Below are 24,441 nucleotides of genomic sequence, written 5' to 3'. Positions count from 1 at the left end.
GGCCACCGTTATTTGTATTCGTTTCCATTATGGCAGCTACCGTTAGTTTTGTAACCAAAATCTGCCATTCATTATGAATGAGCAAAACCGGAGGCATTCTTCGGCTCATTGCAGGGATCCTCTCCAGCTGCATTACTCAGCTTCCTCTCTACCGGAACTCGACCGGCATGTTTCGTCCTTTGCAGTGCGCTCAATTTAAATTCTGTAACGAGACCAGAACGGTGATGGAATGAATAGATTTTGCATTATTTAGTATGATGAATATATAAAGGGTGTATTCGATAGAATTGGCTCACATATAAACAGCTGTAAGTTTTTAACTATTGTACCAAATTAATTGAAATGTATCTGAATGGTGCTGTATTTCGAACAAAACTCATGAGAACAATATGTCTAAAAAATGTACATTCTAAAATCTGAAATCAACGGTTATGCAAGGAAATTCTTTTGTTCTTTTTTCTATTGACTCATGGAATCAATCCAAAATTTGTGCCAAATATAATGTTTCAACATATTGTATAGTTGGTCAAAAATTACATTTCAAAATGTCGGTTTCTTTTGGCTTAAAAAAGCTAAATTCAAACGGAAATTCAATCCTTTCACGCAAAAGAAAAAAGTATTTGGTATAATAACGACCGTTCCGATAATTTATAAATACTCTAACAATGAACCGTTATTTCGAACTGCGTGAAATATTTCACAAAATTTTGGCTGCATCCTGATGTTTACGTGTTGTCAGTTTTTTACCCTTCTTACAAAGAAGGGTATAGATATCACTTGAAAAATCGACTATCGATCCGAGGCCCGGAGGGCCGAGTGTCATATACCATTCGACTCAGCTCGACGAGATCGGAACATGTCTGTGTGTGTGTGTATGTGTGTATGTGTGTGTGTATGTAACGAAATGAATGCGCTCACGTTTCTCAGCAACCGCTCAACCGATTTGGACAAACTCGGCGCCAAATGATAGGTCTTGGGGTCCCATTGAACGCGGTTTTGGAATCGGTGAACCGGTACCGGAGATATGGCTGGAATAAGATCTGGTGAATATGGGCCTTCACGCTGGATTTAACGGAAAAACGTATCAAAACCATCATGCGATACATCAAATTACTACAGAATTCAAAAATAAGATCAATGCAAGTCGTGTTAAGTGTTCCAGACCACATTGGACACACTTGGACATGTTCCGGGTACCCCGGGGAAGTTGCTTGAATATGAATTGAATTAAAACCCATTAAATCACATTAAAATACGATGATAAGGTGATTGGTAGCCTCACCAAATAGACTACACCCGGATATATTCCGGGTACCCCCAGGCAGTGGCGTAGCGTCACTGGATGACACGGGGGTGGGGGGCTTGGTCACTGATAACGACAATAAAATAAATAAACTTGAATAAGTAAGAAGGGTCTGATTACACCATAGGTGGATAAATTCGGGTTTTTTTTAATATTTTGCGAGGAAATGTGTAAATGCATGGCCTTACTCCTGGATAAATAAAACGGATTGTGCACAAATGGTGTACCGTGAGTGGACTTTCCTTAAGAAACCTGGCGAAGGAGTAGGGTGTAAGCGTTGGTGCAGTACAAACTGCATTACAGAAGTACGAAGAAAACGTGGTAGAAAACCTGGCCCCGTTGACCCTGCAATTGACCGGAAGATAACAGTTAAAACGAGCGTCCATCAGCATCAGTGCGAGATGTGGCGAAGAAGATCGGTACTTTGGCAGAAAATGAAAAAAGCAGCCAATACGAAGCAAACAGCAGGCTGCATTTGTGAAGACGAGAGCTCGTAAGCTGTATGACTCAATGCTGAGGGAAAATCGGGTTGTATAATCATGGATGATGAAACATACGTGAAACTCGATTATCAGACTCTGCAAGGACCGCAGTTCTACACTTCGCCCAAAGGAAACGATGTTCCTGAATGCCAGTGTAGAAAAATGTCTCGACCATTTATAACGACAGACGCAATGAATGGCAAAGTTTACGTGAAGGAATGTCTCCAAAACCGACTACTACCCTTCATCAGGTAGCATGACAGACCTGCAATCTTTTGGCCTGATCTTGCTTCCTGCCACTATTTAAAGGATTCGCTAGAGTGGTACAAGAATCATAAAAGCACATATGTGCCAAAATAGATGAATCCACCAAATTGCCCTGAGGCAACTTTCTGGACTTGACAAAGGCAAAGTTTTAGGAAACATGTTTAACCAGCGGTGGTAAAAATTTTAGGCGAAGCTTATGAGCAATGTCAATGGAAAAGTTAGAAAACTCGGCTACTCTCAATAAAATCCTGCAAATTGAATTTATGTGTGAAAGAAAACATGATAATTAACAACACTTAAAAATAAAATTGCCTAAAACTTTACACTAGTTTTAATGAATTTATTTTAAAAATGTTTCTATAATTATCGGAACAGTCTATAGTTAAAAAGTTACTGCTGCCATTTTTATCGAATACACCCTTTAACTTTGTAGACTATATATAGAGTCAAATTTGCCCCTGTACAAAAGCCATTGTGAGACTAGGAAGGAATGTTTCTTGAAATGAAGCTGCTCCATTGTACGCCTTCAACTTTGTATGTAATTGCATTCCCCATAGATGCTTTGACATGCTTGACAGGCAATTTCTTGATCTTCTGAAACATGCAACTGACTGAATCATGCCAATAGTCAACCGCACTTTCTACCATCTGGCAGCTTGAATATTGATATCCATCAAGCTGTTGCTCACTTCGGAGCTATCAGGAATTCCATTGAAGACCAATCGTGGCCTGGGGCGAGATTGCTTCTAATAATCCTTTTTCACACACTTTTGGCTTCGAGCATTCTTTCACAAACCCCAACCCAAATACGGTTTCATTACGCTGGAATGCATCATCGTTTAGGCAAAGCCATCCTGTCTCTAAACCGATGCATTATCAAGACTTGCTTTCCTGCCACCGCACAGTGGCACGAATATGAATAAAGACGGTCAAAAATATTTTCTACCCTTTTTCGACGTTTTAGAGACTGGGTGTCTTAGGAGAAGTTGCTCAAAATTATAACTCACATCTTTTGAAATACACACCTGAATAATCTTTAAGCTAGTATTACACATCCAAATTCTAACTTTTTCCAGTTACGAGATAATGGTTGCAAAGTTGCAGAGCAGTTGATTTCATGAACATTTGCTAAGGACACCAAATTTCTACATCATAACTCTGTAGAGCTATAATAGATTTTCTTTTAAGACTACCTTAATATTGGGTTTTTAAGTTAATTAGTGCTTTTTTCAAATTTGATCAATTTATCATGTTCTAAGAAATTGTTGGCATCATTAAAATATACAACTTTGCTGAATACACCAATGCTTTTCATTGACATCCATGTGATATACAGCCCATCAAGCGTTTTTGTGACGTCATATTCAACGGCTCGAAAAGAGGGTGGGCGGGCCCTGGTGGGGTCTAAAACTGGTTGTATTTTGAAGATTACCTTATAAAATAGTACTTCTGAAAATTTCAGCGTTGGGTACTGAGGGGTACCTAGCCAAATCTCGATTCGAAAATGTCAATATTATATACAGCCCATCGGACGGTTTTGTGACGCCATATTGAACGGCACGAAAAGATGGTAGGTGGCCCCTGGCAGGGTTTAAAACCGATTGAATTTCGAAGATTACATTATAAAATAGTGCTCCTGAAAAATTCAGCGTTGGGAGCTATGAATCAATGATTTTAACCTACACATGTTTGAACTGGCAAATTATTTAAATTATTAAGCTTAATCTGGAGATGTATTTAATGGGTTTGTTCTTAATGTGTTTGTTCTTCAGTGTACCTACATTGATAAAGGGTGATATGGTCAAAATTTGGTCAATATCAACTTGACGTATTTTTTTCAATTTTGCATTTAAAAAACCTGAACACCCCTCATTTTGAAGGTGTGTGTGTGTGTAGAATGTTGCTCCTATTTTGATTTTGGAATTCACTCTTCAGTTGTCAAAATGCCGTCCAAGCAAGAAGAGCAGCGTATCAAAATTTTGCTCGCGCATCGCGAAAATCCGAGCTACTCGCACGCAAAGTTGGCAAAATCGCTAAAAGTTGCCAAATCAACCGTTACAAATGTAATTAAAGTGTTTGGGGAACGTTTGTCGACAGCCAGGAAGTCTGGATCGGGGGGAAATCGAAAACCGGAAGCCGCTGAGACGACAAAGAGAGTTGCCGGTTGTTTCAAGCGAAACCCTAACCTCTCTCTCCGATATGCCGCAAATAAGCTGGGTGTATCGTCTACAACCGTGCATCGAGCCAAAAAACGAGCCGGACTATCGACTTACAAGAAGGTAGTGACTCCAAATCGCGATGATAAACAAAATACGACGGCCAAAGCGCGATCCCGGAGGCTGTACGACGATGCTGACGAAGTTTGACTGCGTGGTAATGGACGACGAAACCTACGTCAAAGCCGACTACAAGCAGCTTCCGGGACAGGAGTTTTATACGGCAAAAGGAAGGGGAAAGGTAGCAGATGTTTTCAAGCACATGAAACTGTCAAAGTTCGCAAAGAAATATCTGGTTTGGCAAGCCATCTGTACCTGTGGCTTGAAAAGCAGCATTTTCATAGCTTCCGGGACTGTCAACCAAGAAATTTACGTGAAAGAGTGTTTGAATAAACGTCTGCTGCCTTTCCTGAAGAAACACGGTTGTTCCGTACTGTTTTGGCCGGATTTGGCATCTTGCCATTACGGTAAAAAGGCCATGGAGTGGTACGCCGCCAACAACGTGCAGGTGGTTCCCAAGGACAAGAACCCTCCCAACACGCCAGAGCTCCGCCCAATTGAGAAATACTGGGCTATTGTCAAGCGGAACCTAAAGAAGACCAAAAAAACTGCTAAGGGTGAGCAGCAGTTCAAGGCAAACTGGCTTTCTGCGGCGAAGAAGGTGGACAAGGTGGCTGTACAAAATCTGATGGCAGGGGTCAAGCGTAAGGCCCGGCAATTCGGATTTGGAAAAGCGGAAGCCTAACTGAATATTTTTCCTGCATTTTATACTAATTGAACTTGAAAAAGAAATTTAATTTGATTTTTTAAATAAACGATTTCACCGATTTACACGCGTTTTCTCTTGACCAAATTTTGACCGTATCACCCTTTATGTACATTCATTGCAATATTGATACTCATATGTTGATAGTTGCAAATATTATGATGCAAGCTAATAATATTGGTATATTCTTTGCCCTTTATTATTTACAATATGGACTAAAATATCGGTATAACTTTCAAGAAAACTAGAATAAATGATAAAATTCTGACTACGGTTCTAAAGGGTTCCAACTTTGGACCTACCCACCCCACCCTCTTTTCAGAACATGGAACGTGACTTCACAACAGATGTTTGAAACTTCCGCGTGCACATCGCTGAACGCTGCTGCAGATGACTATTTTGCGCTTGACGTTTTGGCGATAGCAAAGAGCGATAAAGTTTATTTAATTATCTAGGTGTGATTTTTTTCACGAACAACTTGTATTGAAGTTGTGGTTCAAAATGAATTCGTTCAATCTTTGTCCGATGGAATTGTTCAAAGTGTGGGCGGAGCAGATTCATGGAAATCGTCATGTCAAATATTATCGAAGATAGTCAGGTAAGGAGTAATTAGAACATATTTTTTTCAATATTGGCATACTCAAAATATCAAAGTTCAGAATATGCAGTTGATGAACAAATCCATTGATTACATTTCAAGATAATGCGTTACGTGTATAGTATGTTGTAAATTTTATCATGAGTAAGTAGCACACTCGTAGCACACATTGGTTTATAACTTGTACTAAATATATATATAAACGAGATTTGACTAGGTACCCCTCGGTACCCAAAGCTCAAATTTTTAGGAGTACTATTTTATAAGGTGATCTTCCAAATACAATCAGTTTTCGACTACATCAGGGCCCGCCCACCCTCTTTTCGAGCCGTTGAATATGACGTCACAAAAACGCTTGATGGGCTGTATATCACATGGATGTCAATGAAAAGCATTGGTGTATTCAGCAAAGTTGTATATTTTAATGATGCCAACAATTTCTTAGAACATGATAAATTGATCAAATTTGAAAAAAGCACTAATTAACTTAAAAAACCAATATTAAGGTAGTCTTAAAAGAAAATCTATTATAGCTCTACAGAGTTATGATGTAGAAATTTGGTGTCTTTAGCAAATGTTCATGAAATCAACTGCTCTGCAACTTTGCAACCATTATCTCGTAACTGGAAAAAGTTAGAATTTGGATGTGTAATACTAGCTTAAAGATTATTCAGGTGTGTATTTCAAAAGATGCGAGTTATAATTTTGAGCCACTTCTCCCAAGACACCCAGTCTCTAAAACGTCGAAAAAGGGTAGAAAATATTTTTGACCGTCTTTATTCATATTCGTGCCACTGTGCACCGGCTTCCGCTGTTGTTTACTGCCACATATTTCTCGTGCACACACCACGCCACAACTGGAGAGTCATGAAAGCTTCCGTTCGTTGGAGTGTGTGTGTATGATGTGGGTATCTACTAAAGCTATAGTGGAAAGCTTCTTGAATGTTTTCACTTTGCTACCCTTGAGACAGAGTGAAAAACTAGGTTTATTCTTGTTCAACATTGTAGTAGAAAAAAGCAGCCGTCATTCACATGGGGAAACAATATTCATCTTTTGAAATCTGATCGACTGCCGTTGGAAGACATGCTTTGCGAGCAGGAGCATGAAGCATGGAAATAATGGAGCTGCTCGTCAGTATTAGCATATGGTTGGAACAGTTGATTTTGAGAATTTCCATTGAGTAAATCGTGACTTCCAGTGCTGTGCTTTTCACTAGCATGTGATGTGTGGTTTGACGATGAATGTAAAAATAGATGCCTCAATTTAATTCTTAAGTGCTTGACGTGGTACCCATGTACTCAGTTTTGCTGTTTAGATTTAGGAATCATTTGGTAATTAGGGAAGCTGTTTTTTTTTTAATTTTCAACCACTCTCCCCTTTACCCATTTTATGACTTAGTACTATAATGCGAAGTCCCCTCCACCCTTACATCGAATTTATTTATTTATTTATTTAATTAAATCTTCAACATAATGTTGTACAAATATTTTCTAGGCTAGGTGTCGAATTCTATGTCTGTAAGTAGACTTACTAATGTTAAAATCATATACATCAAACGTTTCATTAAACACACGACAGCAGAAAGTCCACGGTTCGTTGAATCCATAGTTGGTCCGATGGGTAGGTTGCCACAGAAGCGTGTAACTACGTAGAACTCTTTGAGGAGCATTGATGTAGATTTGGCTCACAAGAGAGTTGCAATCCACGTCACCGTTAAGCAATCCAAACAACAACAGCATACTCTAGAAGACTGCGGACGAGAGCACAGTATAGTGATTTCAGCGCGTAGATGTCCTGGAATGCGTTTGTGTTTCGTTTCAAGAAACCTAATGTGGCGAATGCTTTAGAAGTTATCATGGTGTTACTGTTGAGATTATTTAACCTAGATTTTGTAACATATTAATTAAATGTTTGTTTGTTAGTAGGTTAGTAAAGTAAATAATTATAAATGTTAGTACATGTTAATGCTACAAATTGATAAATACTCCGGAGTAGCTAATAATAAGGACATAATTTGTTAACACACTTCACACCACAACACACACTACACAACGGTATGAAGTGAGCCAAAAAGGGAAAACAAGAGTTGCCACAGATACCGGGACTGGACACGTCAAAAAGGGAACATGAACAAAGGGTATGGAAAAAGGAGGGTCAAGCTACCGGGTAATAACTTGATAAGCGTCTTTCTTATCCAAAGCTTCGAAGCGTTAAGTTTGCTATCCTCCATAAAAAAAATCAGAGATAAAGAAGTTTATTTGAAATCACCGTTACCAAATTTGATTTGGAAGTTAAATAGGAATCAGGTATGGAGTAAAAGGACATAGCACAAAACAGAATAAAGTAAAAAAATACCCGGTAGCCCTCCTAATACCCACCCTGGGACGTTCTTTCCTTAGGACCCATTATTAATCGCCTGAATTGTCCAGAAAGTTATCCACCATTCCGGCGTGCGATTGGACTTCCAGCGCCGACGTCTGAAGGAGTGTGATCCGCCAATCCGGCGTACGATCCGTCCCTCTTGGATTCGGCGTAGGCATTACCCCGAGCGTCAAGACAAAGGCGACCTTCCCGCATTTCGTGCTTGCATCCGGCCGCATCGTGAGACACTACCCACATACACACACACACAGTAAGTCGAAATAAAAAGCTAATTAACAAGAGAGAAAGTGCTTTCAATTCCTTGATCGAACAATCCTACCTACAGCCGACCCTGAAGGTTCCTCTTTCATGCTCGAGCTAAAGCCAGTAAAAAAGAGGTTGTTGTAGAACCCACCCTCAGTGATCCCCGTTGGCTAGACCAGGGATCGAGGGCTTAGCGAAGTGGTCCGTCTGACCGCTTTTAACAATGGAGATGTGCTCATTGAATCTGACTTTAGAGTCGATGATAACACCCAAATCCTAAACTGAAGAAATGAAGAGCAAACCACTGAGTCCTATCCTATAGTCATGTCGTAAGGGCTCGCGTGAACGGCTAAAAGATATTGCGTAGCATTTTGTGACATTAACCTGCATACCGTTCAATGTACACCAGCGCAAAAGGGAATCAATATCCTTCTGGAGTGCGCAACAGTCAAGTCTTGACTTAATTGTACGAAAGATCTTTAATACATCGGCGAACATAAGTTTTGAAGAACACAGTCGACTACACAGATCGCTCACGAACAGGATGAAAATAAAAGGCCCCAAATGGCTACCTTGGGGAACACCAGAGGGTATCTAGAAACTAGACGAATTAACACCGTCAATGCTCACATAGGCTGAGCGGTCAGTTAAGTAAGACTGTAGCCACTTCGTGGCCCAATTAGGTAATCCCATACACCTCATTTTGTCCACTGCAAGCACACGTAGAACCCTATCGAACGTCTTACTGAAGTCCACGTAGATCGCATCAGCTTGACGTCGTTTTTCAATGGAGTTGATCAGCGAGTTGACAACCACCATTAAGTTGGTTGTTGTAGAGCGTTTCCTCACGAAGCCGTGCTGATGTTCGGTAATTATTTACTTATGATCTGTTCATGCTTCCGTGAGAAATTTCTGAAACCACCTCCCTCTCATGAAATAAAACGTAAGTAAATTTCAAATTCCCCCTCCTCCCTAATTGCTTGCGAAATTAACGAATGGCCCATAACACAAAACCATGTATGAATTTAGATTTACGTAAATTTTGCCGGAATTGGAATTTGTAACAATTTTCACATTTCAGTGCCAACATTTCAAAGGGGCGTAATTGCATTTGTAAACAATGGCTTTAGCCGTCGATTTCTCGCGAACTAAAGCTCACTCATGAAACATAATGACACCACCAGGTACAGGAATGTTTCCTCTACCAGATAGCATTGTTATTAAGGAGAGGTAAGATTTCATTCGCGAGAAATTGACGACTAAAGTCATTGTTTACAAAAGCAATTACGCCCCTTTGAAATGTTGGCACTGATTTGTCACTATACCTCGTTCTATCCACAACAAATTTTAATGAAAAAATATTCTGCTTTAACCGATCGCATCACTTACCGCAGTCATTCCTGATCTAAAAGTAGCCCAACTCACTAACACAACTATCCCTCCCGTGAAACGTGTGGAGATGCAGAGCAGCGTTGCCAGATATACCGATTTTCAAACTAGATACCGATATACAGATAAGGTTCCTCAGAATACCGATTTTTAAAACTTTATACCAATATATAGCGTTTTTTTTTTTAATAATCAAAACTATTATTGCCTGCCCGCGCTCGAATTTCGGACAAAATTTGTGTGAATATCTTTTATATCTTTATTCCTTCAAAATTATAAAAAATCATCTCTAAAGATGCCTTATGTTTGATACTCTTTCGACTAATGTTTGTATTTCCCCACGTTTTTGGCTACCCATCAATCGAGAAATAGTCGATGGCTCTTTCCAGTTATTCCTGGGCAATCGAAAAATATTTTTTAAACATTATTTAACTTCCGGAAGTTATTATTCATTTTTAAACTTCCTGAAGTTTTGTCCATCTTTCCCCGGAATTTTCTCCCATTTTTTCAAAGATGCTGCACACTAGCTGCAGGCACATTTAAGAAGTTCTGAAACTTCAGAAAAGTCCAGACTTTTGTGTAAGTTTCGATAAATTAAAGACAGTTTCATTAACTTCTGTTAAAATTAAGGAAACAATATAAATATTTTAGAAACTTCACAAGTCCAAAGAACTTCAGGGAAATTTAATGGTTTTCAGGAACTTTAGTGAAGCTCAGAGAACACCAGGACAGATCAATTAATTGCAATGAAATTGCTAATAAAGGAGTTCCGAGAAACTCAGGCAATTTCCGAAAACTTCAGCAATGTTCATGCAAATTTAGGAAACATTTAGTTACATTTAAATTAGATCATTGTAAGAACATTTCATGGGAAGCGCTTTTTAATGGCAGTGTCGATAACTTTTAAAAATTAAAAAATCTAGAAGATCAGAGAACTTCAATGCTGATGTTGTAACCCGCCAGCCTGTCGAGCTTTCCGTTCACAACATGGGTGGTTTAAGCGCCACTCCCAAAGGGAGACCACCCAGCAGATTGCAGGTTTGCTCGGCCTGAGACCTTCCTGAGGATTGGGTCGATGTTTCCCGAATACGAGGAGAATGCTGACTGGCTGCGGGAAAGATTCGCCCCAGAAGATTTCCCGCGAAGTCCCTAAACATTACAGGTGCACAAGAACAACAATTTGTCCAGAACAGAAGTCACGTGAGCGGGATTTTCATCACGGGCCTAACCAGAACGATCTATCGTACCACCTGTTAAGATTCGAGGGACGCCAGAGATCAGAATCGGGCTGATCATCCCAGTAAACTACCAAAGCGAACGGAACGACATGGAAACCCCCGAAAACGTTAAAACCTGAGAACTTTTCCTAGTACGCTATCATAAGAAAACCATGTAATTGGGTGTTCAACGGTATTTATTTAGGGAACATCACAATTGTTGCCCTTTTCCTAAGCTCATCTCGACACCCAAAGTTCCACTCGAATAAAACAAGCTTTTCCGATCGGTACATTCGTTTGTGTATTGTTTGCTCTCTACATGTCTGCTTGCGTAGGCCTTTATCTTCCCTTCCCTTTCCTCTCCTCTTTCCCCTCCTCTTTCCTATCCTTTAGTGTGCACTACCAATGCTATATCCCAGACGTGTGTTCAGCGTGTGTCCTCCTAACCATTCATGTTCTTCTGGTGCTTCGGGTTTTCACTGGTTAACCCATTCAGTGAGACTCTCACGGACTTTCGTTCGGTTACATGCATGTACTCACAATTGACTACCTAGGGTTTATGCACAGAACAGAAGGGGAAGTGCAAACAAATCGGTGAATCAAAAGGTGCTTCGTTTTTCTGCTCAACAAGCGATGTATTGTGGTAGCGTTCCACACGGGCTTTCTATGTGCACTCACACTATCATAGGATGCTGCCTATCTTAACTACAGGCAGAAGATGCCTTCTACCGCTAGATGCGCTAGTGTTTGCAAATGACAAGTGGAGCCACTTTCCGATCCGAAGTTCCACTCCTGTGGTTTATGTCACTACAGCTTGATGAGGAGACGGCGGCGCGCGGTACCGAAGCTGCGTACGCACTACTTCGGCCTAGAAACTATCGCGGATGCGATCATACGATGCTGATTGGTCTCACTCACCGGAAGCGCGAGCTTACGCGGGAACGCGGCACGTGCGTTCGTTCGTCCGTACCCACGACCACGTGTTGCGTTGGTTGTTCGGTGTTCCGACAGATACCGATGACGGTTTCGTTTGGCCTGCCTGTCCAGGTCGCGTAGATTAACGGACGCGACCTCTTCCGACCACGTGTGCCTCGGGGATACTCCGAAGTCGACAGGTGGGGTCAAAAGCGGTTTCTCACGAAAGGTGGTGTGTCGGCAAATGGCTTTCGCTGCCACGAACCTATGGGGATAACACACGCGCACGCTAGTAAGGCGACCTATTTTGTAGTCTAGGAATTACTAATTATGATTTTAATTATGAGGTAAAATGAACTTCTTAATCCACACACTTTGCCGCCCACTGCACTGCACTAGCTAGAGTTTGCCTAACTTGTCTCTAAAGGAAAGGGAAATGTTTTAACAATCCTACTAGGGATTCTCATGTCCTTAACTACCTGATTAAACACACCACGACACGATAAGAAAACTGACCACTCTTGCCTCTTCCACAAGTCGATTCGAATTGAACGATTCCAGCTAGGACATTCCTCAGTTAGCCGCTAGTACATAACTTTGCCCAGGAATCATGGAATTGAACGAAGTCCAACTTCACGAACGCCAAAATTCTCGCAATTATGCACCTGATTGTTAGGGCTTCGCAGTATCTCTTTCCAACGAGCTGTTCAAGCATCCAGACAATTTCTCTCCGAAATTCAGGGGGAGGGCACAAAGCCGAACGGAAAAAAGGTCAACGCATTTTAAATGGAAATTTGGCGGGTCGATGTCCGCTTCTCGACGTGGTCGCGTCGGAACGCTCAACAGGCAGTTACATTTTATTTTGCGCTTGCATCTGAACGCAGGGAACTCATTTTGTATGACAAGTGTAACTCAACATGAGTGGGTATTCTTTGGCGTTGAACACATTTATGAATTTAATTGAAAAAACGAAACTTCATGCAATTTGATTAAATGAGTATATTGTATAAATATGAATTCTGAACTAACTAAATAAATAACCAAATAAATAACTATCTATATGGAAAGCGTACTTGTTACAATGTTACAATAAATTCAAAAAAAAATGTGAGAGCACTTAAGAGATTTCGTAATCTTCAAGAAAGTCCAGAAACCTTCTAAGATAATTAGAGATATTCCGGTAGTGTTATTATAATCAGGGAAATTCCTAGCGCTTCAAGGATGCCCAGAGAACTCCAAAACAGTCCCTAATTTCAGGAAATTACAAGAACTTTTAAGGAATTTCGAGGAATTATGGAATTTTCCATTCCTGCATTTCAGGAATGTTCCGAAAACTTCAGGGAAATTTCGAATCTTCAGGGATGTTTTTTGAATATCAGGAAAATTTTCTGGATCATTAGAACATCCCCCAGGAATCTCTTTCACTCGGAATTATGTCCTTGTTTCTTTCGACTGTTCCGTAAGCGCTCTGGCTTCCGACTTTCTTCAGATGTTTCTTTCAATATACCTTAGGAAGTTTCTGTCAGCGTCTCCAGGAAGCTTCTTTCGTCTTCTCCAGGAAGTTCAATTATTTCTCCCAGAAATTTCTTCTTCTGAAAGTTTGACCCTAAGCCAAAGGTTTTTTTGTTCGACTTCTATTGGAAGAATTTTCCGAGCTTCTTCTGGCTTTCCCTGGAAATGGCAACTTCTGGAAATTTACTTACGGTTTCCGAAACTTTTCTGGCTTCCTTTGGATGTGACATCCGATTTTTTTTCCGATAGTTTATTTAAATTTTAGCCACAAGTTTCTCTATTCGTGTCTTGGAAGTTTCCCGTAGGTTTTTCCAGCTCTTCTCGAACTTCATCCAGGAGAGTTTCTTTCGTCTTTCTCTGGATGTTTTTTCAGCTCCATTCAGAAGCTAATTCAAACATTCCCTGGAGTTTTTTTTCGGGAATTTTCCGATCATAGTTCAAAAGCTAAAATTTTGCTTTGATTACCGGCTTTCTCAGTCTTAAAACATTGCGACGACTACGATGTAATCTACCCTAAAAAGCCTAAATTTAATCTGCCCGACATTTTGGCGCTAGGTTGTGGTTTTTTTCAAGGGAAAATATTGTTTGTCGTTATTGTCAATAGTTTAATCGTTGTTGTGGCTGATTTTCCATATTTTGGTTTCATTTAATGATATTTAATTGAAATAAAAAACATTAAAAATAAAAAAAAAGTGTTTTAAGACTGAGAAAGCCGTAAAACAAAGCAATTCCCCTCATATTCCAGTCGTCACCATCGTTAAAATTTTTGCTTTCAAAACGGCAATAATATAAAATTAAATAATTAGTAAATACCGATAAATACCTATTATTTAATACCTTTGATACCGATAAGCTTTAAAACAATCTGGCAACACTGGCTATGAGACAGGTACAATTGCGTCATCTGTCGCTCAAAGGTAAATGCTTCGAATGAATTTGATAGCAAGGATTACATCCTCAGAAGAAAGGTTTGTGTATTTGCTCATTTTTCTAAGCGTTGCTTCCACCTTCGCTCAAGTGCAGCGCTACTGTATCTGTCGCTTGGATCCTGGCAAAGTTGTCAGTCTTCTTGATATGATGTCTTTGGATTAAGGCTCAACAAAATTATTCATATTTAAAAACTTCTTATTCTTGATACTCTTTCGACTATTGTTTCAATTTCCTCGCTTTTTTGGCTACCCAGGAATCGAGAAATAGCTGATGGCTCATTCCAGTAGTTCCTGATAATCGGGAAATGCTTTTATATTTTATGTGAACAGAAAGGTCCATCAGAATGTAATTTTTTTTTTAAATACTGAAGTTTATTACTTGCTTTGGAAACTTGTTCCAACTTTACCCTTCAATGTTCTTTCTCCTTACCGGGGAAGTTATTTTCCAATTCAACTTCCCTCGGAAAGCGGTGCCGGTGGAGTAGTGGTAAGCGTGATTACCTCTCACCCCATCAGGCCTGGGTTCAATCCCAGTCGGCTCCGCCGGGATGTTCTGAGGCATAACATCTCTGATCACGCCTTCCTTCGGAAGGGAAGTAAAGCCGTTGGTCCCCGGTCTATGAGTTGATGGGTCGATAGGTAGGGTCCAGGTGTGGGAGCTGGCTTCCTGGCGTCGGTAGCAGTGGTGCTCAGCACGGAAAACAAGATCGACGGAAAACAAATCAAGGAAAAAAAAACTTCCCACGGAAGTTTCTTCTGGCTTCGATTGAAAGGTCCTGCCTTCTTCTCCTCCCAGTTTTTTCCTACTTCCCCGGAATATTGTACTAACTTTCCGTCGAAGATTCTACCGATTTCCACCATTAATTTCTTTTAACATCCCCATGAAAACAGTTTTTTCCGGAACCTTTTCCCAACTTCCCCTAGAAGTTTTTTTTTTCGACTGACCTGAAGTCCACCGGAAGAAGTTTCAGACTTTTTTCCGAACCACCTCAGGAAGTTTTTTCCAGCGTCTTCAGGAAGGTCCTTTAAACTTCCTTCCGAAAGTATCTATCAAATTATTCTAGCAGTTTGTTTCGTCTTCCTCTGGAAGTTTCTTCATGAGCTTCTATTGAAAGGTTTTTCCCTAAGAGGAAGAGGAGGGCGAAAACCAACCACTTTTCTGTCAAACGCGAACCAGCTCGTAATTGGCCGATTTGAAGTGCGTAAGATAGAGGTAGATATAGATATAGATAAAGATAAAAGAGTAAGAAGCCTTATTCCTTATTCTATGGTACAAACAACGTAAATATTTACCTTTTTTGACAAAACCCAGCTAATCATGACGTTTGATTATTGAAAACAATATGAATGAAGAAAAGAGACCAACTGCTGTCATGATTACACTAGTTTACAGCATTTTTGAACTCGGTAAGGTGATGATCATTTCCAATGCAAAATCCTACGCTGAATTCAATGCCGTGGTCAGAAAAAATTAAAGTAGAGCCATTTTTGAGATATACAAAAATTTTGATTTTTTGAATTTTGGACAAAAGTACGATTACTAAAATGTCAATATCTTTGGAACTAGATTTTAAATCTTTTTTTTATGAAAATGAAGCTAAATAAATTTGCTATCGTTCACTGGAATATTTTGTCTTAATTAAAAATTTAATTTTGAAGTCATTTAAAAATTTACAGCATTTTTTTTTATTTTTCCTGCGAATTTTCCATAAAAATCTTGTTTTAATCAAAATTTTTAATGGGAAAAAAAGATTCAAAAAAATATCCCATAATTTATTCTTAAAGTCCATTCAAAACCGGAGAAAATGAGCCTTTAATGGATGAAATCGGTTGGAAATTGTCGAAGTTATGAGCATTTTTGTAAAACACTTAAAAATGTTGCTGAAATACAACAGCTTTAGAGTTCCTTTTCTAGGTGTCGTTGTAAGCATCCAAATCGCATGTAAAGTTTTCATGGGAGATTCTTTTCTCTACATATCAATTTGATTAAGGCATATCAGGATTTAAAACCGAGTTGATACAAAAGAAATTTATTTAGGTTTTATTAAAAATGATTGAGAATCGAATGAATTTGTGTTCGATGATTTGAACTTGTTTCTCGAATCAGAAACCAACAATAGTTAGCCATCATTGCTTCATCCCAAAACCCTTGGTAACGACGTTCCATCATCTTCATTTGTTGGTGAAAACGTTCGCCGTGCTCATCACTCTCGTCACCAAGATTTTCCGGGAAAAAATCCATGTGAGAATGGAGGAAATGTATCTTCAAAGACATATTCACACCTGTGTTCAGTGAAATAAAAGGATTTGAAATTAATTATATGTAACAAACACAATATTTTTGATTTATACCTATTTTCTCATAATTTTTGAGCAATTCATCGAGAGCTTCCTCATAATCTGGGCTTCTGAAATTTCCTAAAAAGGTTGTGACAACACGCTGGCACGATTTCCACGCTTCTTCCTCATCTGGTGTCAAAACTGTATTGAATGCGGAATCATTGAGCAGTTTTTTGATCTGTGGGCCAACAAATACACCTTCCTTAATCTTTGCGTCAGATAAATTTGGAAATACTGATTTCAAGTACTGGAATGCCGGCCCTTCTTTTTGCAACGCTTTGACGAAATTTTTGAATAGCCCAAGTTTTATATGTAGTGGTGGAAGTATTATGCGTTCTTTTACCACAAGAGGATCATTTTTAACGTTGTCTTTACCAATTGTGAAATTATCCCGTTTTGGCCAATCTTTTCGGACGTAGTGTTCCTTACGAGCTCGACTGTCCCATTTACACAAAAAACACATATATTTTGTGTATCCCTGTTGCAATCCAGCCAGTCAACATGGCAACCACTTTAAGATCGGAACAAATTTTCCAATTGTATTGATTGTAATTTATCAAATTGAGCAATAGAGCCATTGATTCATACGTTTCCTTCATATTAACGGCATGAGCTAATGGAATAGAAGGTTTCTCATTCCCTTGATGCAGTAAAACGGCTTTCAAGCTCAACTTGCTGCTATCGATGAATAAACGCCATTCAGCTGGATCATATGGCTCACCAAACTCTTCAAACAAGCCGTTTACGTCATGGCAAAAACATGCCTTGTCCTTTGTAGAATAATATTTGTCAAATTTCTTGTGACGATTCCTGTGACAAGAAATTTTGACCTCCTTGCTCAGCATGTTGTGTTCTTTCAAGCGTGATGCCAGCAATTCGGATTTCTCCTTCGATAAGTCGAGATCTCGCACCAAATCATTAAATTCGGATTGTGTAAACAGTTTTGGGTTTCTTTCCAATTCCACCTCGAAGTCTTCCTCGCATTCCTCCTTGAATTCCTCCTCACTTTTTGTAACGGTCAATTCAACAGAGGGCGCTCGTTTCCGCTTTGGATAAACAGGATACGGGACCGAACTTGAATGTGGAACAGGTTTTGTCATAGAAGCCACTTGTGGATACTCAACTGTTTTGTGACGTCCTTGTTGCTTAACTTTTGTCAAGCAGAAATAACAATCCGTTGCATGACAAAACGGTCGACGCCATATGGTGGGCATGTCAAAGGACAAATAGCGACTGACAGATAACAAATAAGTGAGTTAGTAAGTAAGACATTAACACTTATCAAAAATAGATGAAGTAAGATAATGTCGATCAGGAAAGAACAAAGCACTACCCTGCTGTACATAAATTGTTTATATGAAAGTTATTCAAAAAATCAATTTACCTTGCGCCTGACATCCACCTAGCCAAGCACGTTTTGCACGAACTACATAATACTTTTGGAATCCACGGTTCGTCAAAGTCTCCAGGATCAATTTTAAAATAAAGCCTGTATGCAGTTTGCAACGAAGCAGTGAAATTGACCGATTTTGTAAATATATAGTTGCCACACGCGTAACAAAACTTTTGAGGATCATTTTTACACTTGAATTCACGTTTTGTCGTATACATCGTTAAGCAATGTTAAAGAAAGAAAGCTGTCAAATTGAGTTGGTTGCGTTAGGTTCTCGCCGAGCGGTCTCACAAACACTAGCGTAAATTATATTGTTGAAAATATCCCATTTAATTTTGCGTGACAGCTGGTAGTGTTAGTGAAATGCACCGTATGCGTACACGTCCGCAGAAAGGCTTACTGGAAGTGGTGCATGAACCTAGGAGCGGGACAACGGCCAATCTTGGAACATTCAATTTCCATGATTTTACAAAAAATTTCATAACTTCGACAATTTCCAACCGATTTTATCCATTAAAGGCTCATTTTCTCCAGTTTTTAATGGAATTTAAGAATAAATTATGGAATGATTTTTTGAATCTTTCTATCCCATTAAAAATGTTGATTAAAACAAGATTTTTATGGAAAATTCGCAGGAAAAATAAAAAAAAATGCTGTAAATTTTTAAATGACTTCAAAATTAAATTTTTAATTTAGACATAATATTTTAACGATAGCAAATTTATTTAGCTTCATTTTCATAAAAAAAGATTTAAAATTGGTGCACTTGTTCCAAAGATATTGATATTTTAGTAATCGTACTTTTGTCCAAAATTCAAAAAATCAAAATTTTTGTATATCTCAAAAATGGCTCTACTTTAATTTTTTCTGACCGCGGCATTGAATTCAGCGTAGGATTTTGCATTAGAAACGTTGGTCAACCACTAAAGTTCACTCTTTTTATGTTGTTTTGTAAACTAGTGTTACCTGAGATTTGTCAAATAATGTAAATATTTACATCGATTGTATCGAAGAATAGTTTCTCCTTTAAATGGCTTCTCCGGGAAATTTCTTCCGATTTCAGAAACCTTTCTGACTTCCTCTGGATGTGTCATCCAAGTTTTCCCGAAACTTTCTTTAAATTTTCTCCAGTAGTTTCTCAATATTTTCTTGGATGTAATTCCGACTTTTCATAGAACTTCCTTCAATCTTCTTCCAGAAGAGCTCTTCCCAAGTGGTTTTAAAACATTCAACAAGTCTTAATCATGGTCAACAGAGCCCTCATAAAACCATAATTCAAGCATAACTTTTCAAAAGGACGTATGTTACATTTGACAGCAAATGAGAAAAATGGGGCAGCAATATTCAGACTATATTATTAAATCCTATTTTAAAGCTTTTTTTTATTTTTCACGATCTGTTGCTGCCAAAAGTTACATACAGGATTGTAGTTTATGATTATTATAAAAAATGCATTCATTAACAGCAATTTTGATAAAATTAAAAGATACACCCTTTTGGTTCTGAACTTCCCATATACACCTTGATTGATTCGTCGTTATAGTACCTAGCTTGTTATATACACTTTGTGAGATGCGTCGATTTGACAGATCGTTTTACACTTGCGTCAGATACACCAGCTTTTATTTGGAAGCAGAAATACGTCGGTCTGCTAACTCTCACAAAGAAATTCGTCATTTTGAGGAACGGAGAAGGAGATCCTTAGTCAGGAGCGAGGGGGGCGACTCTATCTGCGATGCAGGAAATATTGTGTTTTGCTGTGGCTAGCTGCGCGTACGCTGAGTAGATAGAAAGAAGATTTATCACGATTTTGAAGATTTCCTGCAAAAAGATGATGCACGATGCAAGTAGATGCGAGAAATGGAAGAAGGTTTTTCGAAGATTTATTCGCTAGTGTGAGATTTTTTGAACATCTAGAATTGAGATTTAGATGTGTCGCCCCCCTCGGTCAGGAGCAGGTTATCTGGAACAATAGGATAACTGAGGATTAAAACAACGGGATCCAGTATCAGGTAGTGAGTTGTTCGACCCACACAAAGAAGTCCCGGACAAGCCAATTTTCCTGTAACCTCAGAAAGTCCTGTCAGAAACAAACATGCAGAGCAGGAACGGGTTTCCTTCCGCTGCTGGAAGCGAAACAGCGAGCGCTGGTGTACGTGTAATCGAAGCTGTTTGAGACGGCAGCCACGAAGACAACGACCGGCGAGACGAAAGATTTTTTGGCGACCATCCACCCCTATTCTCGTTTTCGAACGAATCGAAAAGTTCATACAATTTTTTTTTTTTGTATGAACGTTTCGATATTATTGAAAACGAGAATAGGGGTGATCATCTTGGCGTGCGCACCGGTTCGAATTACAGTCAGGAATCCTTATTACCGGGGTAGCGGGGGCGTAAATAAGGATACCCATAGGTTATGGGATTTTCACTAATGGGGGCTGTGGTGGATTATCTCATTTGTTACAATATATAGAGCTATACTGTCTTCGACAAACTTGTTGTAATGAGATAGATCAACAAGCCTGTGTCATTGGATTCAGGTTTAGTTGGGACAGGTTCTATAATATATGGATCTTAGGTCCAACATACAATATTTCGTGATGCTGGCCATATAGAAAGTTACTGTCTTGAGCAAAGTTGTTCAAATGACCAAGTCCTTTTGGATGGTGGCCATATTAGTTCAGAACTCTCTCTCACTACGCAGCGCTAGTGTGCATGTTAACTTCCTATATCAACTGTATCTCGACAACCTGGCCATATAGAACGTTGCTGTCTGCAGCTAAGTTGTTCAGGTGACCAAGTCCTTTCGGGTGGTGGTCATATTATTTAAGAACTCTCTCACTACGCGGCGGTAGTGTGCACATGAACTTCCTTAATGTGTTATTTCTGGAAAGCTTGACCATATAAGATGTTGCTGTGCAATGCGAGGACACGAAACGGAATAGGGATGACGTGTAGAGAGGCTGTAAATCGATTTCAGACGCCATTTTAAAATCCAAGATGGCGGTCATCGATTCAAGATAAACTGTCAAATACCCTACAATATGGGTATTTTCGGAAAGGGAACGACGTGTAGAGGCTGGAAATCGATGCCACACGTTATTTTGAAATCCTAGATGGCGGCCATCAATTCAAGAAAAACTATCAAATACCCTACAATATGGATATTTTCGGAAAGGGGATGACGTGTAAAGACCAAAAATCAATGCCGGACGGCATTTTGGAATCGAAGATGTCGACTACCAGTTCAAAAAAACTATCAAATACTCTACAATATGGGCATTTCTGGATAGGGGATGACGAGGAGAGACTGTAAATCATTTCCAGACGCCATTTTGTAATCCAAGATGGCAACAATTGGTTCGAGAAAAACTGTCAAATACTCTAAAATATGAGTATTTTCGGAAAGGAAATGACGTGTAGGGGACGACGGAGGAGTTTTGCGCAGCCAAGAACATTAGCTTCAAGGCTTTGCTGATCCTTGATAACGCTCTGTTGCTTCCACCCACCATAAGCAATGCCACCATAATGCTTCTATACATGCCACCAAAGATCACTTATTTGATTCAACAAGGCCTTTCACTAGCGGATACACGAAAGTAATTCAGCATCAAGGATTGTTTCGACTGCTTGGATTTGGTTCTAAAGGACATAAAACAAAGCACGTTGGTAAACTGCTTGAAGAAAATTCTTCCGTCGTATTTCGTGAATTCACAATGCAATTAAGACGACAACGAGAATTTGCAAGATTTGCTAAAGGATGTCGATACGTTGCCATCTTGCTCAATGATACGTTATACACATTATACAAATTATACGTAATATGCTTGGTAAGAATTATTCAGAAAAATTAATGCGAGGAAAGATTTTGAGCTCCAAAATACCCTAAATCATTAATTAGATCAAATTCATCTTCCTAATGGATTCTCGCCAAGCCTACCCCGTAAACGTTCCACGTTAATTGTGCTAAACTGATACGAGGCTGTCCATAACCACTAAATGTCCCTTTGAAAGCCATTTGCCACCATTTTGGATCCTAAAATGGTGGCAGACATCGATTTTGGGCCTATACACGTCATCCTCATTAATAGTTTACGTTAAAGCAAAAGCCGCCATCTTCAATTTCAAAATGGCGAGTGGCATCGATATCTGATCTCTACACGTCGTTCCCTATCCAAAAATACCCATATTGTGGAATTTGACAGCTTTTCTTGAACCAATTGCTGCCATCTTGGATTATAAAATGGCGTCTGGAAATGATTTACAGTCTCTACACGTCATCCCCTATCCAGAAATACCCATATTGTAGAGTATTTGACAGTTTTTATTGAATTGGTAGTCAACATCTTGGATTCCAAAATGCCGTCGGGCATTGATTTCTGGTCTTTACACGTCATCCCCTTTCCGAAAATCCCCTATATTGTAGCGTATTTGACAGTTTTTCTTGAACAGATGGTCACCATCTTGGATTCCAAAATGACGTCTGGCATCGATTTCCGGCCTCTACATGTCGTACCCTAAAAAAAAAATACGCATATTTTAGGGTATTTAACAGTTTTCCTTGAATCGATGACCGCCATCTTGGATTTTAAAATGGCGTCCTCTCTATACGTCATCCCTATTCCGTTTCGTGTTCTCACATTGCACAGCAACATCTTATATGGACAAGCTTTCCAGAAATAAAACATTAAGGAAGTTCATGTGCACACCAGCGCCGCGTAGTGAGAGAGTTCTGAACTATTATGCCCACCATCTGAAAGCACTTGGTCGCCTGAACCATTTTGCTGAAGAAAGTAACCTTCTATATGGCCAGGATTTTGAGATACAGCTTATATAGGACGCTCATGTGCATACTAGCGCTGCGTAGTGAGAGAGTTCTGAACTAATATGGCCACCATCCGAAAGGACTTGGTCACTTGAACAACTTTGCTGAAGACAGTAACTTTCTATATGGCCAGGATCACCAAATATTTTATGTTGGACCTATGATCCATATATTATAGCGCCCGTCAAAAGTAACATAAAAGTTAAGCGCCTCTAGCGGCGTATTTCCCAATTATAACTGAATCCAATGACACAGACTTGTTGAAAGAAAAACACATTTTACACGTTTTAAACTTTGTTTCGCAATTACTATAGAGTAAAACATGAAATTTACAACCGGATAGAGGGAAAAACTCGATTTGTTTATTTTTGCGACTTACGTCCTTTTGAAAAGTTATGCTTGAATTGTTACTTGGGTTTCCAAGGGGTGTGCCAGGCTATGCCAAACGAGAAGTAGGCTGAAGTGTGCCGATCAAGGTGTCAATATCCCATAAGTTTGGCATCCCTGAAGCAGGACGTGAAAAAGAAACTGGAAGCTATTAAACCCAAACGGTGTTCCAGCAAACTCAACCGTTGCACAAGGTTCTGACTCGATGTCAATTTGAATAACTGCTTCCTTGCAGGTGTTCACAAACGTAGTCCATTGAAATACTCTCCAACTAAAGTAAACAAAGAACTCGAATGGACGAAACGATGGACGACGGCATGAAAGTAGGCGACCAAAGTAGGCTTTGAAGATCTGTAACTATGTTTTTAAACGAATTATGACAATACAAATCTCGATTACTTTTTCAAAGGGGCGAGCAGGTATTGGAAAATTTTCCCTATCTGATAGTAGTGTTAGCATGCGCAGGCGAGCTACCAGTTACACCAAATCGACGCATCAAATGCATTGTTTACAAAAGCTGCTGCGTCCCTTTGAAAAAGTTATCGAGAAATGTCGAAGGATGAAATTTCACTTGAAATAGATGTTGGCCCTTTCATTGTGGTTCCGGTATCATTTCCGGATTTAGCCAATTTAGCTAAAACTGGATCTTTGTCTTAAAATTAATCGAAGGAAACCCTTGTTGTTCCCTTTTAAGATATTTCAGGATTTTTTTCCAGGTTAGGAGTCGCCTCACTGTGGAGAAGTCTCTTAATGAACCAGATGGTATCCGGTTTGTCGGTACTTGGATTTCATTCACAGCCAGCGGAAGCTGCTTTCCCTTAGGAAGGTTATTTTAAAACCACTTGCCGTTGACAGCGCACAATAAAATATTATACCTTCCCACGCAAAGCTGGGTCACCACCGGTTGAGATGGCGGTTTTCTTTGTGCGATAGTGACTACGCCGGAAGTAAGATGATAAAAAATGGGACTCGTGATCGATGGTAATTGAATTCTCTGAAACTTCGTATGATTTATATCCTAGACAATATTAAACTCAGCACGAGGATATTTATGATGATGAGCTAGGCTTTTATCATTCTAAAATATTTACATTCCGAGTACCCCAGTATCCTTCATTTGTTATCTGTCATCGCGTGAATGTCTCATTGATTTTGAACAGTCCTGCTGACAGCCTTAAATTGCGGATATAGCCCGAGAACAGTTTGCCCGGAAACTGCTCCCGTTTCCTAATTTCAGTCAAACGATAAAGGGCAGACACACAGTGCTTCACATTCA

The 24,441-nt window shown here is 39.4% G+C and overlaps 1 long non-coding RNA gene across 1 annotated transcript in view; it reads right to left on the bottom strand.

The window, feature by feature from the left end:
* Positions 1-85: 85 nt before the first annotated feature.
* The window catches only part of LOC135713881 (uncharacterized), a 286,876-nt gene continuing 262,520 nt past the window's right edge, over positions 86-24,441 (bottom strand). Inside the window, exon 4 of the long non-coding RNA XR_010518787.1 lies at positions 86-202. This is a non-coding gene — a long non-coding RNA (uncharacterized LOC135713881). The remainder of the gene's footprint in view (positions 203-24,441) is intronic.

The sequence above is a fragment of the Ochlerotatus camptorhynchus genome, unplaced genomic scaffold (assembly GCF_037179485.1).
Source record: "Ochlerotatus camptorhynchus isolate MF236.1 unplaced genomic scaffold, CSIRO-AGI_Acam_v1.1 ptg000589l, whole genome shotgun sequence".
Classification (NCBI taxonomy): Eukaryota; Metazoa; Arthropoda; class Insecta; order Diptera; family Culicidae; genus Ochlerotatus; species Ochlerotatus camptorhynchus.
The sequence above is the reverse complement of the archived record's forward strand: the minus strand, read 5'-3'. Positions and strand labels throughout refer to the sequence as shown.